A 19877-nucleotide genomic window follows, 5' to 3' on the forward strand; every position below is an offset into this window, starting at 1 on the left:
ATTGCGGTTTTATTTAATATGGGAGATAGTTATTCTATTTAAAAAATAATTAATCTATATAACATACAATATTTTTGAGCTATCGTATAAATTAATAAAATATATATTGTTGGTGGAAGAAAACAAGGGTGAGCACAAGTTGGAGGGTCTATACCCGAAGCATGGGGTCATGGAGATCCTCACGTTGACCCGCTATAACTGGATTTCTATTGTCCCATGCCTGATATTTTATTCACCAAATATTTCTATACGTATATGTGAAATGACTTATCGATATTATCTTTAGTTTTATAGTAGTGCTAGGTATACCCATTTTGTTACATTTTAATCAAATTACCTGTAACTGTGATATAAAAAGATGGGTAATGATCCGTACACAACATTTTTTAGCCGTACTCAACAAATTATGTTTTATACAGTTGTATAGTACAATCATCTAAAACATAAATTGTTGTGTACCGCTAAAAATTATTGTGTACAAATCACTAGATTAGTCAGAAATACTATGAAAAATCACTCGGTTAAGTTTGTTCAAAAAGTTGGAATATGCGTACATTTATATAATGGCAAATTCCATCAAATGTATTTAGTTTATACGAAAATTCGATTTTAATTATGCGTTATTTTTTGTCCCAATTCGGACACTTTGTTTTCCGGTTTGTTTTAATGTTGATCATTTTCTCGATTATCCAGTTGCCAACTGACAGTACAAATTTTAATGATGTCACAGATGGCATGACATGCTGCCGTGACATTCTTTGGTAACATTATATCTTCGGTGTAAAAATTAAATTAAAAAAAATTAAAATGTAGTAATTTTTATGATATTTATCCAAAATATAGTTATTTTTATGTCATTCTGTATTATCAATTTAAACATTAAACTTATGCAAATCATATTTTAAAAAGAAAATGTTTTAAAATGGCAACCAATAATATTTTATTTGTTCTTTAAGTCACTAAACTTTTAATTGCATCAAATTGACTAACAAACTTTTTATTTTGGTTTTGTTATACCATTGATACCGATGATAGCTCGTTACCAACCCACGTGGACTCCACGTCACCGGTTGCGTCCACGTAATCGATTGTATAATAGAACCAAAAAAAATGTTGGTCAATTGGATACATTTATAAGTTTAATGATTTAATAAACAAATTAAATGTTATTGGTTGTCATTTTAAGACATTTTTCTAGAAAATATTTAAAAACTTTTAAACATCATTTATATATTCAAAATCTCCAATTTTTCCTCAACTTACTTGTTCAGACCAACCATAAGACGGTTAAGATCTTTTTCAATAGGAATTTTCTATTTCTTTTAACTTCATTGTTAAACCCATATAATCATTTCTAAGACTTAACAATTTATATGTAGTGGATTGTTTGGGGAAAAATATTATAATAAACAAAGTAGTTTTTAATATCTTCCAATACATAATGCTTAAATTGTTTAGTCTCAGAAATAGTTATATGGGTTTAACAATGAAATTAGAAGAAAATAGAACATTCCCATTGAAAAAGATCTTAATCTCTTATGGACGGTCTAAATATTTTTAAAACAAGTAAGTTGAGGCAAAATTGAAGATTTTGGATATATAATTGATTTTTAAAAGTTTTTTAAATGTTTTCTAGGAAATTGTCTTAAAATGACAACCAATAACATTTTATTTGTTTTTTAACTCACTAAACTTATAAATGTATCTAATTGACCAACAAACTTTTTTTTGTTCTATTATACTATCGATTGGTCAATTGGATACAATTACCAGTTTAGTGACCTAAAGAGCAAAAAATTTGTTATTAGTTGTCATTTTAATACATTTTCCGTATTTTAAACCATATACATCCTTTTTAAATAAAAATTGAACAAATAAGTTGACTATCAAACACAACCAATAAACAAAAATAAAAATGGTTACCCTTTATATTCATAGCTGATCAAATATTTAGACTTGATATTCATGCATTTTCTCATAATATTATCACTATAAAATGGCCTAAAGTCTTTCATATCTTTTTCCATAACCATATATTATGGACTTTTACCACAAATCCAAGAATTCTTGTAAATCTACGGATGCTTGATTTTATAAATAAGTCTTTCTCAGGAAACATTCCTTGTTCTTTAGGAAATATATCGTCGTCGATTAAACTTCACATGGAGTTAAATGAACAGAATGGTTCTGTAACATCAAGATAGGGAACTATAACATGTTGCTAGGGTTAACCCTCAATCAGAATAACCTTACCGGAGACACACATAGTCTATTATATCCACCATCGTTGAGTTCTTTGCGCACCCTCCAAAACCTTGATGTTTCATGTAATAACTTCACCGGTCAGATCTCAAGTTATCTCTAGCATCCCAAAAACCATGATAAATTTTTTTATTTTTATAAGACATTTCCACAAAACCATAACATAGTAAACCATTGCTTTAAGTTCAAAACCATAGAATTAGAGTATCAAAAATCTCTCAAAACATAAATCAGCACGAGGATGTGTACGATCACGCATTCGTCTTCATACAATCACCAATGGTACCTGAAAAACAATCACAAACAACTGGGTAAACACGAAGCTTAGTGAGTTCCCCAAAATACCCCACACAACAATACATATACGAGCATGCACACTGGGTCCACATTCATCGGACTGGATTACCCTCGGGTCCACAGTCATCGGACTGGATTACCTCCGACCCACAGTCATCAGAATGGATTGTCCCCAGCCCACAGTCATCGGACTGGATTGCCCCGGGTTTGTTAGCTTACAACGCAGAGCATGACAACCTCAACCCAACCACACTATGTCGACATATGCAACTGATAAACAATAACCAACAAGCACATGTAATCATACAAATCTACCAATCTAACAGATCACTACAACATAACATCATCCTATATACAAGGATACATAACACTAGTGAGCCGACATTGGTGCCTTCGAACTACAAGTACAGTGAGGAAAACTGTGACAACCCAGAAAATACGTTATCAACCGTCGTTAGGATCTAACGCTACCAACAACACTTAATTGAATAACTTTATAATCATTCAAAATATAACTAAAGATATTCGATTTTTGTCCTTAATTACGTCAGCAATTAGAGTCAAAAATTTAATGCACGAAAAACCATGCCATCTTACGAGCAGGTTAACATTTTAGAACGTACGTGTTACCGCAATCCCAAAATATAAACTTATTAAAGATCCAAATCAATATAGAAAAGATATGGTTTTTATAGGAAATAAAAATCTACCACATGCTAAACTTTACAACGTCGAAAACTACGAATAAAATGATTGATATTTTTCAAAGGTCACCAAAAGACGAAATGTAGTACTACCCAAAGTAGGATTTAAGAAACAAAGAACGCCTAAAACATAACCCGTATGAGAGAGTTATGATTTTTATAAAATCATAAGGGTTATAAAATATAGGCTAAAAACGAAAGTTAGTATTAGCCTAAACGACCAAAAGGAAAGTTGTAGTATACGTTGAGACCTACACGGATATATAAGAGTCTTTGAAAATAGAGTTTGTTTGCGAGAGTTATGAATTTTTAAAGTTTATAAGACATCCTCACGTGCACCCGCACGCAGCGCGCGACGTGCACTATGACACCTCGATTCATCAAGATACGAATGACGTGGCACCATGAGAAGAGGACATGTGTCAACATCTGGGTGGTTCACGCGTAAGTTGTGCGGCACGCACTGCACGAAGCTCACCCCAAAATCCCCTATAAATAGCAAGTTCTGACTGATCCTTTCTCACACCTCAAAACACACCTCACTCTCTCTTGATTTTCCATGCCACTGACTCTCGAGTGCCTCTTGAGTTTTAGACTCCTGAATTCTACCCTACATCAATGGTTTCACACTTCAAAAGTGAGTTCACGACCCCATTTTCCAAACCTTTTCGGCGGGGGGGGGGGGGGGGGGGATACATGTTAAAATACAACTATTTCATAGTTATTACTAATTGGATAATATTTGTTAGATAGTTATGCTCATAACATTAGGATGATATTATGCTGGTAGTTACTCTTGATGGGTTTTACATGCAATAACGTGGATAAATCCTTATACACTTAAGGACACATGCAACCTATTTGATCTAGTCATAACACTATTAAAGTAACATTCTATTGAACAACAAGAACCCTATAACCCTAGCTAATTTTGAAATTCATAAACAAGTTAGAGATTACATAACTTTTGATTGTTGTAGTAAACAATCAAACAATCCTTCTTGAAAAACTCTTGGAAGCTAGCACCATCAATCTCGTGCCTCTGATGGTTCACACCTAAACCCTAGAAACTAGGAAACTCGAAGAAAAGAGAGGAGAAATTTCGGCTGGCTCTTAGCAATAATGAATGGCCGAAAATTGTAGGGTGGAAGGCCCAATTTATAGCTGTCAGAGAAACCCTAGATAACCCTTACTTGATTAAAATAATAATATCTCAAATCAGGTAATTATCTGGTTTCCTGATAATCTTTAAGGGATATTCTAGAATCCTAGAATCACCCCAAAACCTTCCACCTTTATGGGGAAGGTTCTGGAACCCCTTTTGTTCAGCTATTGAACAATTACCATTTAGGTCATTGCACTATTAATTAATCCCTAAGTTAATTCTAATTAATTTCTGATAAATTATTAATTAAATAATATTATTTCGAATTAATATATTATTCTCATAATATATCAACAAAACATTTATTGTCATTAATCAATCATATAATAAATCAATAAATCAATATCTCTCTCTAAAAGTCATCATATTCAATTACTAGCTTTAAGGGCAACCCAAACGGACTTCATTAATAATTCAAGTATATATACCAATTTATTTACTGGCTTAGACACCTAATCCAACAGTCTCCCACTTGGATAAGTCTATAACTACAATTGCGAGTATGAATTCTAAATTATCAACAAAGGGTGCTTCCAAGGGCTCTCTATCTATATATAAAAACTGGATTTATATAGAGCTTGTACTATGAGAACAATGGCATAGTTTTAGGGACACTCACGTCTTTTTTTACAAGTCAAAATTCTCTCTATATTCAAGGGACTCACGATTGTGCAACGAAGTCTCCTATTCGGCGATATTCACATTGATTCAGGAATAACCTATCATATGCGGCCTCTGCTGCTGTTCACAAGTACAAGATGAGGATCACTAACGGGTATTACCAGAGTATCATAGCTTATTAGACAGAGACCATATTTCACCTTTTCCGCGGTGTGAACCTTGCGGGAACTGTTGTATACTTTAAGAAGAGAGATATATTCTACTTCTTTATTCTATCAAACCTGAAAACGAGGCTAACTATCAAGCGCTAAACTGGATCTAGACTATCATGGAAACAAGGAGAGGGCACATTCTTATCTGGCCTGGCTGGGATCGTTCACCATAAAGGTAAGGGTCCTCGGGCAAGGCAGCTCACTCATCAACAACAAGTTCTGGATCGGATGATGGCTCCTTTTAAATTGGCTTTTTTTTGCTTCTTCTTTCTCTTCAAGTTCTATCGATGCCCAACTCATAGGGAAGCATGAAAAGGGATTATTCTCGACTATTTCCAATATCAACAACGTAAGGTGAGGAGGCTCTTTAACTAGACCCCGAGGCTACGCCCGTTTCTGCATTAGTAGTTGTCTCTATTTCTTTGGTACGATTGTTTATGTAGTTGCAAGAATCCCCTCTTTCGTATAGGTCCATTATCTGGGATATTGACTTTCTAGATAAGGGGAACTAGCTCACTAGCCAATAGGATCCTAGGGCGGAGTCGCTAAACCTTCTCTCTTCTTTTTTCGGTGAGTCGGAGACAAAGCACCTAGATAGGGGCCCGTAACGGCACACTTACTCTATGGCAAGAGAGAAAACATAAATGACATCAAGGGGGTCATCAGATCGGATGGCAAAAGCGCATATAGAATTGATTGATCTTTCTTCCTAGCCTAGTTCAATGATTCCATTATATAAGGGAACTTCTTTCCCATGCCCATGTCCGACTGCTCGTTCAGTCATTCATTCCATTCTGTCTTAATTGCTTTCTAAAGGCGGTAATCACATAGCAATGTTGCTAGGTCGTCTCTCACTAACAAAATTTCCTGAGGCTGAATCTCCGCCCATTGAGGAGTCTCTTGCAAATACAACGGGTATGCTAATCAATAAGATTGATGAAGTAGCAATTAATGCAAAAACAGCCAATTTGAAAGCAAGAGTCTTGCTTTTAATCGTCCAAGCTACCAACAAATGAACTATACCATTTGATCCCTATATCAGCCAAAAATTGTACTAAAATACATCATACAAGGATTTTACCACGAATCCATTGATTCAATATGATTTATTATATTACTAACCCTTTACCAGTTTATTCGTACATGGAGTCGGGGGAGAATGGAATTTGGTTTTTTTATTTTACAGATGGGCATGCTGGATCATATATCTATCCATATATCGGGATAGATAGATTGACCACCACACCCGAGATCTTTGATAGTTGCGGTATCCACTCATATGGCCTTGTTCTATTCAGAGGAATAAAATAAAATTGTCTCGGAGAGATGGTTGAGTGGTTGAAAGCCCCGGTCTTGAAAACCGGTATAGTTTACTATCGAGGGTTCGAATCCCTCTCTCTCCTTTTTTTGCTTGTTAAATAAATTTGTGTCTTTATTGGATTGGTTTTGACCGAATGATTTCATTATCATAAAGAAAGGGGAGTGGCTCAGCTATCCCGCCTATCCAAGCCAAAAAAATGGATTAAATATAAATGGGTTAAAAAAAATATTTTTTGATGACATGGTCCCTATATGTATGAAGGAACCGAAGTGACTCCTAGTTCAAGTCATTGATCTCCTGTCTCAATTAAGAGGGGCATGGAAAGAACAGGTTCAAAATCACGATCAATTCCTTTTTCAAATCCTGCTACAGCTGCACGAGCTCTTCCTGTGTGCCACAAATGCCTTACGAAGAATAAGAATCGTAGAACAAAATGAGAAGTAGCTAACCAACTTCTACGAGAGACATAATTGACTGCATTGATCTCGGTAGCTACGCCACCCAAAAGCAACTCCAGCCGATCTGATCAGACATTAGTGCTAAGATAAGTTATCAAATATTCCTTCGTTCTACAAGATATCGTATGGACACGAGACATGGATTAGAATCAATCTCATTGTCTAAAAAATTGTTTCCCGATTTTCCTGACTTGTGATGACGTCATAAGACTTCTAATTTAACACATCAATTTAGTCCTAGTTGGACCCAACACTATAAGTTAACACCAAATCACATAGGGGCCCAAAGATATCGCTTTTCCCATCAGGGCAAAAGGAACGAATAAACTTTGACTCATATGCGTGTATCCTTTACTCACCAAATCATACATGACACTACGTTTTATAACACCAAGTTGCTGATGCGGTTTCGCAACACCAATGTACAACCGAATTGAAAATTACAACTCCTATATCTCCATTTTAAGAAATAATATATTATCGTCTCAGAATTACTCGTGATAGAGTCCATGAAGTAATTCTCCGAGCGTGGGTTTATCCAATACTCAAATCTTCATTTTCTAAGTACTCATGAATGTTGTAGGAACACAATCGCTATGTATAAAATCCTTAGAGAATCTACAATCCAATTCATGATAGTCTTCATTCACTACTTACTTCCTAAAGTATGAGCGACTTTGAAGCTTCAAATAATCATATTATTTAGGAAGTAAAACATGCGAAACGAAACATAAGAATAAATAATTGACAGAGGCAGTAAACAAACTCATAAATAATCTCTATTATTCAATCACTAAAATAAATTACATGTTTTTTATAAGTTTCAAACTAATCATCTAACTACTAAAACTAATATCATCTCTCAAACCAATGCTCCTAGCATGTTGACTATGTTTAACCCTACTCAAAGCATATGTGAGAGGATCTGCAGGGTTGTCTTCTGAAGACACTCTCTTTACTATGTGATGACCTTCTTCAACTATATGTCTGATATAATGGTACTTTCGATCGATATGTCTTGATTTTCCATGATCTCTCGGTTCTTTGGTCAAAGCAACTGCTCCTTCATTGTCGCAGAAAAGTTCCATTGGCTCCTGAATGGTTGGAACTACTCCAAGATCGCCGATGAAGTTCTTCAGTTAAGTCGCTTCCATTGATGCTTCACTCGTTGTTATGTACTGTGATTCGCAAGTAGAATCAGCCACCCTATCCAGCTTGGAACTTTTCCAAGTAACTGCTCCTCCAATTAACAGAAACACTCAGCCATATTGAGAACGCAGATTGTCTCTATTTGTTTGAAAGTTGGCATCACTATACCCACTTACTCTCAATGTATCACTGCCACTAAGGACTGGAATCAGATCCTCTGCACTTCGTAGATACTTGAGAATGTTTTTCATTGCTATCTAATGAGCTATGCCACGATTTCCCTGAAAGTGACTGACCATGCTCAAAGCAAAAGACACATCAGGGTGAGTACATGTCATAGCGTACATGATCGATCCCGCAGCCGAAGCATATGGAACTCGACTCATTTCCGCTATCTCTTCATTTGTACTAGGGCTTTGAGTTTTACTCAACATGACATTGCTCTGAATAGTTAGTTCTTCTTTCTTGGAATTTTCCATACATAAAAGTTTTAGTACCTTATCCAAGTATGTACTTTAACTAAGACCAATTAGTCTTTTCTTTTTATACCTTGAGATTCTTATCCCAAAAATATAGGTGGCCTCTCCTAGATCCTTCATAGCAAAACACTTTCCAAGACAAGACTTCACTTCTAGAAAAGTTGGAATGTTGTTTCCTATAAAAAGTATGCCATCAACATACAATACTGGAAATGTTACTATACTCCCACTATCCTTAACATACACACAGGACTCACTTCACTACTAGAGAAACCAAGTTCTTTGACTTTCTCATGTAAGCAAAGATTCCAGCAGTGAGACGCTTGTTTCAATCCATAAATGGATTTCTCAAGCTTACACACCCTATTAGGAAAATTTGCATCTACAAAACCATCTGACTGACTTATGTAAACATCTTCAGCCAACTTCCCGTTAAGGAAATCAGTTTTGACATCCATCTTCCCTATTTCATAATCATGAAAGGCAGCTATGACAAGCATTATCCTAATAGACTTTATCTTGGAAACTGGTGAGAAGGTCTCATCATTGTTAATCCCTGGGGTTTGAGTAAAGCCCATTGCAACCAGTCGTTCCTTGAAAGTGTGTACCTTTCCATCCATGTCAGTCTTCTTCTTGAAGATCCATTTGCAACCAACTATCTTTCGACTAGGTTCTTGATCAACCAAATTGAAAACTAGGTTATCATACATGGACTTAATCTCGCTATTCATTGCCTCTTTCCACTTGGCAGCTTCAGGGCCTACTATCGCTTCCGTGTAGTTAGCTGGCTCATCCAAATCTACCAGTGTACCATCCCTGATAAATGTGTCACCATCAAATGTTATATGGAAACCATAGAACGTTGGTGGCATGCTAAATCTACTAGATCGGCGAAGAGGTAACGAATTGTCAATGGGTTCAATAGGAGTCTCATCCTCTGCTTGAGCGCTAGTATCTTCTAAGGTTCCTTCATTGATTGACTCTTGAATCTCTTCAAGGTCAATGGTACTCCCAGTGTCCTCTTTGCATATGATCTCTTTCTCTCTCTCACACACACACACACACACACTCTCTCTCTCTCTCTCTCTCTCTCGTGAAAGACTCCCCTTCGTGCTACAAAGACCAAGTTGTCATTAGGTTTGTAGAACAAATATTGAAAAGACTTTTGTGGGTAGCCAATGAAAATACATCTCTCACTTCTAGGTTCTAGCATGAGTCTCTCATATAACAAAAACTTCACAACCCCAGACCTTCATATGTACCAACGAGGGAACGTTCCCTGTCCACATGTCGTGAGGTGTTTTGGCATCCTTCTTAGTAGCGACAAGATTGGGGATATGGGTGGTTGTCTATAAGGTATACCCCTTGAAAGAAATGGGAAGAGAAACTCGACTCATCATGGAACGAACCATATCCAACAAGGTCCGATTACGCCTATCAGCCACACCATTAAGTTGTGGTGTCCTATGAGGATTCAATTGTGAAACAATTCCACATTCCTTGATATAGTCGTGGAACTCGATACTAAGATACTCTCTGCATCTGTCAGATTAGAGCATATTTCTCTTCCTGCGTAATTGATTCTCGACATCACATTTAAACTCTTTGAAATTTTCAAAGGTTTCTGATTTATGCTTGATTAAGTATATATAACCATATCTGCTATAATCATCTGTAATGTCACATAAAATCGATTAGCATCCCTTGTGGTGGATCTGAAGGGCCTACACACATCTATGTGTATGAGATCCAAAAAACCCTCACCTCTTTCACAAGATCCAATGAAAGGTGGTTTTTTCATCTTCCCTATAAGACAAGACTCACATTCATCATATGGCCTTAAGTCAAATGATTCCAACACTCCATCCTTTTGGAGTTGGGAGATGTGTTTCTTGTTAATGTGTCCAAGACGACAATGCCACAAGCATGCCTTGTCTAAACCATTAGACAAATCAATATGGAAAACACTATTACCTAAGCTATCAACACAAATCACAGTTTCATACACACCATCGCAAGGTAAAGCTTCAAACATAAAAATGCCATTTTTATGAACCAAAATCGATCCATTCATATCATTAAACGAATATTGAAAACCTTGTCTAAATAGCGCATGAAAAGAAATAATGTTTAGCGTCATTTCTAACGAATCACAACAATTAACTAAATCTAATCTAACATCACTACTAAGCATAAGACTATAAGTTCCAATATTGGTAATAGGAGAAGATCGCCCATTGCCCATGATTAGATTCATCCTTCCATGCTCCACCTCTTCACTTTCTCTTAGTCCCTAAAAATCAGAACAAATGTGAAAACCACATCCTGTATCAAGAACTCAAGAACGAGTAGGTTGTGAGTTATTAGTTTGAATAGTGTAAATACCTACTGATGATGGCTTCACTTTGCCATCCTTGATGTTCTGCAAGTACTTGGGGCAACTTCATTTCCAATGGACCTTATCACTGCAATAGAAGCAAATGGCCTCTTTGGGATCACTAACAAAAGGAATATCAGAATTGGGCTTCGCTTTTGGGCCATTGTTAAACGACCCAACATGGGCCTTGCACTTCCAATTCTACTTAGGAGCACATTTCCTTTTCTTTCCTTTATTTTGCCTAATATCAAGAACAAGAGTATTAGTAGAGGTAGGAGTTTGATTCTTCTTTATTCCTGACTCATCCGTTCGTAACAGGATGTGGAGTTGGGCTAATGTGGTTTCTGTGTTGTTCAAATGATAAGCCAAAATGAGCTAATCATAGCAAGGTGGCAAAGAGTTAAGGACCATGTCTTTGGCCAACTCCTCATCGAAATTCACATTTAGCCTTTCAAGGTGCTCCACATATCTTTGCATTCTTTTCATGTGGTTGCAGATATACTCTCCTTCCTTCAATTTGCAAGCCATTAATGCTTTGACGACCTCATACTTTTCTTGACGAGCTCTCTTGTGAAACTTTTCCACAAGATTCAAGTTCATCTCGTATGGCCAATAGTCCTCATAGAACTTTTGCAACTCAGGAATCACGGTGGCAACGATGATGCAATCAACCTTAGTCGCGTCATCATAGTGTTTCTTGTAGGAGGCTATTTCTTCAGGAGTAGCATTGGCATCATCGATCTCAATGGGTTGTTTCTCAAGGACATATCATTTTCCCTCGTATCGAAGATCCATCTTGATGTTTCGTATCCAATCATTGTAGTTGGTGCCATCCAATGTCACCTTGGACAAGATCGAGAGTAGCGAGAAGTTGTGGGTAGAGTTTTGAGAAGTAGAAGAATCGCCAGAAGTAGACATCTATAGAAAAAAAGAAAATAGTTTTAGTTAGGTGACAATAATCCTTAATATTTTAATCCACAATTAATATTTAAGGCTAGGATAACAATTCACAACTAAGAAGAGGGATGCCGTAATCTTATCGCGAATTTATGAAGGTAGGTAAAGGCAATTTACCAATTTCAAACTATGAAATTCCTAGATCTTTTAAGATCCATTAAATCTGATCAATGGCATGTGAAATCTCAGATTATGCTCTTCTATTTGTGACTGCGATGTTGAGGATCATAAACAAGATGTGAATAACCATACAAATATGTTTGCCACTCCCGATGTCATTTATCATCTCCAATTAATGTGTCGGTTAACCACATGGGCTCCATTAACAATGATAATTTTTTAGATGCCCATTATTACTCTTTATAGTCACTATTAGTGTGTCAGTTAACCACACACGCTCCACTAACTACATATAAAAGTATAATGTGCAGTTTTATGGATTAGCATAATTTTCACATTTATTCTAAAGTAACTAAGAGTGAGATTTTCTAAAAATAATTTAGTTATTTTATATCATTATACTTATTAATGAGATTATGTCCTATCAATTCCGTTCGGCTAACAACCCTTCACCATACAAGAGAGTGGTGGGTAAGAGTGGATACCCAATGACGGTCATTTTATAGGCCGCTTCCTTAAACTCCCCTTAGAGTATGGCTTCGTGAATGAGGCGTAATAGCGATTTGACTGACTTGTGTTATACATATAATATATATTAAACTTTTAATTATACATATAGTATAAGGTGTCTTTTAAAAAAATTCTAAAATACTAGATTTAATTTTAAATTTTCGAAATTAATATATAATTTAAGATAAACCAATTTTGATTTAGTATTTATCTTTTAACTAATGATTAATTAAATTAATTAAATCATAAGAATAATTCACAAATTCAAGATATAGGATATCAGATTACCAATTTGAAAATTCAACTTTTAAAAAATTAAAATAATATTAACTAGAGTAATTATCCTAATCAATTTTGAATTAAGAAAACAAATTCGTTGAACAGAGGGTTCACCACGTTGTGGCAATCAATTGCTAAGAAAAATGTGGATCTGAAGATCCCCATGTCGTGGCAGAAGAGGACCACGACGTGGTGCCGCTACAGAATGACGATTCTGTCAATTCTCCAAGTCGGGTTTTGTTCAAGTTCAAGCAATGTACAATCAATTGTTAGACAACCATAGGCTCTGATACCACTGATGGGTTTACATGCAATAACGCGGATAAATCCTTATACACTTAATTGTTAGGTCTTTGCACTATTAATTAATCCAATTAATTCCAAAATTAATTCTGATTAATTTCTAATTAACTCTTAATTAAATAATACTATTTCTAATTAATATATTATTCTCATCATATATCAACAAAACATTTATTGCCATTTATCAATCATATAATAAATCAATAAATCAGTATCTCTCTCTAAAAGTTATCCGATTCAATAATAGGTTTGAGGGAACCCAAAAGGACTTTGTTAATAATTCAAGTATATATCAATTTAGTTATTGGCTTAGACACCTAATCCAACAACTCTACCTAACTTTTAAAAAATAATATTATGTCTAGTTGTTATACTGGCTCATATTGATAGAAAATATCATATCTAGTTGTTACGCTAGCCAGTTGCCATGAAACGCTGATACTCTAGTCGTTATTATGGCCAACCTTTGGACAAGCTTAGTACCTAGCAGTTTCTCTGCCCAAATATCCGGCTACGCAAAACACTCTAACTTGATTATATATATATATATATATATATATATATATATATATATATATATATATATATATATATATATATATATATATATATATATATATATATAATAAGTATCTCGTATAAATACAACAAAGAATAACAACACGATCGACCAGGGGAGGCACCCACAACAAGTGTTAGATGAGACATGATTCATAAACAAGTTGAATAACCTTCAACTAGCCCCCAACCTGTAATTGTTAAATATTAAGTGAGCGGGAAAGATATGTATAGATCTATAGATGAATGACACTCGCACTTGTGGTTGCTAGCTACAACCTGACTACAAGTTGAAGCAGACATAACTTTCTAAACATGTTTGCCACGTTCGATGAAGCGTCGTTGTTTTCGAGGAACTCTCAACAGTCATAGCTCGATTATAGGTATTCATCCTAAGATTGTTAAACTTAAGCTACTACTCCTTAAGGGACGTCTGGAAGGGAATAGTAGTACACGCAACATAATAAAAGAATACAATGGTATAGTATTACTCTATTAACAACAAGGTATTCTAGAAATTTTATCAAGAACTAAAGAAATAATATACACATTTTTATTAATAAACAAATATCCATATTCGAATATAGTTACTAAAATATCTGAACCCACTACCAGAAACATTACGAAAATAGTTTGGTATACAAAGATCCACTAACATAAGATTAAGAATATAAAAAACGTTGACCTAACAAACTCGACAAATATTTTTTTTTCTAAAGTATACAAAACCTGTGAACTCACCAACATTATGTTGACCTTTGAAAATCACATGTATTCCTAGGTCACCAATGGAGACAGAAGATCTTTTAGCAAAAGTTTATGAAGTGAATTGCAATCTATCGGAGAGTATAGTTACCAAGATAAAACTCAAATGTAATAAACTTAAAGACTTTATGCAATTTATTAGTTGTTAAATGGAAGTAATATTTATGTTATGAAAGATATATGAAATCCTTATCTATGAACCAACATCCTAACGTCGTGCCACCCGACGTTTTCGCCGCCCACCCGGGGGTGTGACAGATTGGTATCGGAGCTAAAGGTTATAGCGAACTAGTAATTCTTTAGAAAATACAACTATAACCTAGGGATATATACTATATGAAGGTTTGTCCTCATATCTACAACTAAAAAGTATTATTATTAATTACGCTACCGATCGACTACTTACGGGAGAGGTGACTAGTTTCAACTATCGATTGGGTTGCTGGATTTCAGAACGGCTATATGCTAAAATGGTCCCGTCCTCCGGTACTTCTCATCTGGTTGATCCTTATTTGATAGTCTTAAAAGTACAAACAAAAAATTAATAAAATACACATTATGATTTTCTTGGATTCAAGATTTTAGATCAAATACCCTAAATAAGTTTTATAGTACATTGGTCGAGCGAAGACGAGACATAGAACTGACTAGCTATGTTTTATTTTGGACAGGCGTAATGCGCTACTAAACCTAAATATGGTAATTGATAGACTAAACACTTGTGAAATTCGAAGAGCATAAACAAAAACAAAACAGTCATGATAAAAAGAGAGAAAATAAATACATCATAAAGTAGTCTAAAAAATGTTTACATCCATACAACATAGCCTACATATACAAAAGATAGAGTATCAAAAGTAACACACATAAATGCATCATGTCCAAAAGTAACGACAAAGAAAAAAAACTAAATATCTATGTCCCCATACTCCTCATCGCCACCATTACCCTCGCCTTCATCATCATCGTCATCACCATCATCGCTTGGATATGTCCCTAATGTGCTCGCCCCATCCCTCAAGCGAGGATGAGGGGGATAAGCTATCCTCCGCTCTGAAAGTAACTCACTCATGGCATCATCCACAAGTGCCCCTGATGAACCTCCAACTTAAAATCATCAAACTCCATAATTAACTCAACCACAAACCGAGATACATGGCGTAGGAAAACCTCAGGAAACAAACGCTGCTGAGCAGCTGGTGGCATGCATCGAGCTCAATGATGAAGAAGACCTGACACAAACTCCTATTCCTCACAGTGCTCTAGATCTACCTGGTGATTGGGCACAACAACATCATTAGGAGGGATCCTCCAAATCTTACCCGCTCCATGCTCAATCACATGTATCCTCTTCAACCCCCCCCCCACGTATAGGTCCCTGATAGGATACTGAGCTATCCCATGAGTATCATCCCCATATGACCTAGCCAAACGGTTGATGAAATGACCATCATAGATCTTACCCCGCGGCTGACCACCCGAAGCAGTGGTAGTCGATAGGAAAAATGAAATAGCGTAAGGGGTGTAGAGATGAGCGTTGGTGCGAAGTCAACACCACATGGGAAACAGATCACCTGAATGAACCTTATCGCACTCCTCGTGATGATAGATAGTGGAGGCGATCAAGCGGTCAATCTGTCACACCCTCGCCCTGGTGACGGAAACACCGAGCGGCGTGGCTTTCGGGATTGTTAGCTTATGCAGGAGGCTTTCGTGTTGAATTTCGCCCTGAAACTCCATCTTCTTTGACAGTCTGAGAGTCGTCTGTACTCCGTGGTTAGTATTTTACCTCTGTTGGTTGACGTAGGAATACATGTCATTTTGAGAGTTCGACATAATGTTGGTGAGTTCACAGGTTTGGCAAGTATGAAAACGCTTTGTTGATGTTCTTAGGTTACACTCATTGAAGTCTTAACCTATGTTAGTGTGTTAGCATAAATTCTGATGTTTTGGTAGTAGCATTCAGATAGTTTAGTGACTAAATACGAATTCCGATTTGGATAATAGATGTATATTTTTACATGTCACCTTAACTCAAGGCTAGTATTTTAATAATATTCCCTTATTATTTCTTTTATCGTATTATAAGCCCCGCTTCTCAAGGCTTTCCTCAAGAATGATGGATGTTTGATCGTATTCGAACTCCTTTCCTCGATTTGGTGTGAACTATCACTACTTATAGTATTAGTAGTTTATGATGATTTAGTTTTAGTTTAATCTAAACTCATTTCCTTGTGTTTGTGTGTACTATCGCTACTTCCATAGGTAGATTCCTAGGGGTAGTCTAAGACAGTTAGATGTTGGTTGACCTAAACTCGCTTCCTCGAGCTTGTGTGTACTATCACTACTTAATTAGTTCTTAATAATAGTTTATGATAGCTAGTTTTAGTTTGAGGAAGTTACGTTGAGTTCCTATAATCGATCTATGACTGTTGATCCCAAAAATACCATGATGCTTCATCGGGCGTCACTGTGTTTGGAAAGTTATGCCTACTTTGACTTGCCATCAGGTTGTAGCTAGAAACCACAGGTGGAAGTGTCAATCCCGTATAGATCTATACATACCTCTCTCGCTCACTTAAGAATTAACGATTATAGGTCAGGTGCTAGCTGAAAATCTATCAACCTATTGATGAATTGTGTCTCATCTAACTCTTGTCATGGGGGCCTCCCCTGGTCAATCATATTGTTATTCACGTTATATTTATACAATATACTTATAATATATATTATTTATCTAACATATATATATATATATATTGTGTTTTGTGTAGCCGCGAATTTGGGCAGAGTAACACTAGGTACTAAGCTTATCCAAAAGTGGATATAATAACGAGTTTCAGCATTTCCTGGCAACTGGACAACGTGACGACTAGGTACAATCTTATCTTATCATAGTGGTTCAGCATAACAACGAGGCATAATATTAATGAGGTTGGGCAGAATAACTACTGGGCCTAATATCATCCTAATGTTATGGGCATAATTTTCTAACTAAAATTATTAATAACTATGACAAGTTGCATTTTAGACATGTATTCCTCCCCCTCCCCCCCCCCCCCCCCGAAAAGAGTTGAAAATGGGGCCGTGAAACTCACTTGCGAGTTATGAAACCATTGATGTAGGGTAAAAGATCCACAAGTCCGACACTAGAGAGAGGCTCGGGAGTCACTGGAACGAATTTTGAGAGAGAGAGAGAGACGTGTGTTGAGGTGTGAGAAAGGATCAGCTGAGACTTGCTGTTTATAAGGATTTTGAGTTGCACGTTGCGCATTGTGCACCGCACGTATATGCGCAAACCGTACGATGTTGCCATGTGTCATCTCCTCATAGTGCAACGTCATCCCGTATCACGATGAAATCGTGTGTCAGTGCGCTCGGCGCATCACAGGAATATTAAACTTTAAAATATCATAACTCTTGCATACGAACTTCGCTTTCTATGACTTTTATATATCTTTGTAGATCTCATCGTTCTCTACGACTTTCCTTTTGATTGTTTTTTATGGTTTTGACTTTCGTTTTTCAACTCGTTATGATTATTGTTAAAAAACATATCTCCCTCATTTGATTCCCGTTTTAAGCGTTCTCTGCTTCATAATTCTTACTTTAGGTAGTACTATGTTTGTCTACTTGGCGATTTTTACGAAAAGTCGATCAATCTTTTTGTAGTTTTCGTCGTTGTAATTTTCTAAGTACGGCAGACATTTATTTATTATAAATGTAATATCTTGCTCATACCGTGTTGGATTTTCGCGAAACTTGTATTTATTGATATGCGGTAGCATGTAGAATCTAAACATGTTAACCTGCTCGCAACGTGACACAACTTTTTGCGCACTTATTTTGAGCGTATGGTTTGACGTTAATAAAAGTGATGGTTGATGTTTTGGCGTTTACAAGATCGTATTATCATGTTTTGATGTTGACTATCGATGGTGGTTGGGGGCGTATTTCTTGGTTGTCACATCCTCCCCTGTTGAAGAAAATTTTGTCCCCAAAATTCAACTCATAATGCTTGACGTTAAGGCACTTGGTTGGGATTACCTTAATGGATTTTAGATTTCATAAATTATTGCTATGGCGTAGTCTTATAGGAGTTTTCTCTCTCCTTTAAGTTTCTTTTGCAATGAAGCTTGGAATTCTTTAAGTTCCGTCGATTATTTGTTAAATAGTGTAGGGTTGTGTTGTAGTTGGACATGTATTCCTACTTCTATTTTGTTTCACACCAAGAGGAAATTCATTCTTATATTGTTTTACACTGTAACAACTTGTTATTTCGACTTTATGTAATAGTATATATATATATATATATATATATATATATATATATATATATATATATATATATATATATATATATATATATATATAATAAAGAGAAATTTTTGTATATTATGTACATTTACATATCAACCCTCATAAATTAAATGTTAAACAAACTTGTTTGGGATGAACATAGTGGTAGAAATCGTGTCAAGGATTCCAAAAATATAAAGAACACCCAATTCCGAGTTATAACGAAGAATTTCTGACCTATCGAAAATCCGCGACAAAACCGACAAAACACTGTTTAACGTAAAAAATGAATTTTTAATAAAATGCTTTTTAACCTTAACTATCTAAATGAAAGTTATAGTATACGTTAAACCGAGAGTGTCCATAAGAAGAACGCCAAAATCTGACTTCATATGAAGAAGTTATGATTTTTCCAAGATTCGACATAGCCGTATACAGCTAAAAACTCGAAATAAAGATCGAGTGATTTTTAGCCAACGCAACCTAAACGAGAATTGAAGATCTCGTCAATAGAAGTACAACGATAAAAAGACGGACAAAAACGGACGTTGGATGAAGAAGTTATAAATTTTTAACGGACTTTTCCTGTCCCAGCCTGTTAAAAATATAACTCTAAAAATAAAGTCAAAATTAGCCGAAGGAGTCTAAACGAAAGTTGTAGAGCATAATCTCACTTACGCGTGGAAATAAAGAACGTCAAAAACGGAGCTCGTATGCAATAGTTATGAATTTTTGAAGTTGAAGAAATGCGAGTACGCCCAGCGTACTCGGAAACAAGGTCAGGAAACGGCCACGTCGACGCTCCGTCACCCTCTCACTGCATGCGAGCCATGCATGCATACTAGCTTCGATGCATAACGACTAGGCTGGGCATGTACGCTACGCCCAGCATACGCACGTACGCCCAGCGTACTCCGAGGCTTCAGCCTCCTATAAATAGAAACCGGGAGCTTCGGGTTTAGGTTGCAAATTCACAACCTCTCTCCTACTTCTACATAATTTTAAGCCCTCCTAACTTCCCCGACGCCCCGATGACATATC

General features: G+C 36.0%; 1 non-coding gene across 1 annotated transcript; it reads left to right on the forward strand.

Annotated features, from left to right (window-relative positions):
• Window positions 1-6581: 6581 nt before the first annotated feature.
• Window positions 6582-6664, forward strand: TRNAS-UGA (transfer RNA serine (anticodon UGA)). The gene has a single exon. It is a non-coding gene; the product is annotated as a tRNA-Ser (tRNA).
• The last annotated feature ends 13213 nt before the right edge of the window (window positions 6665-19877 follow it).

This window comes from Lactuca virosa, chromosome 2 (genome assembly GCF_052849685.1).
Source record: "Lactuca virosa cultivar CGN04683 chromosome 2, Lactuca_virosa_CGN04683_v6, whole genome shotgun sequence".
Taxonomy (NCBI): Eukaryota; Viridiplantae; Streptophyta; class Magnoliopsida; order Asterales; family Asteraceae; genus Lactuca; species Lactuca virosa.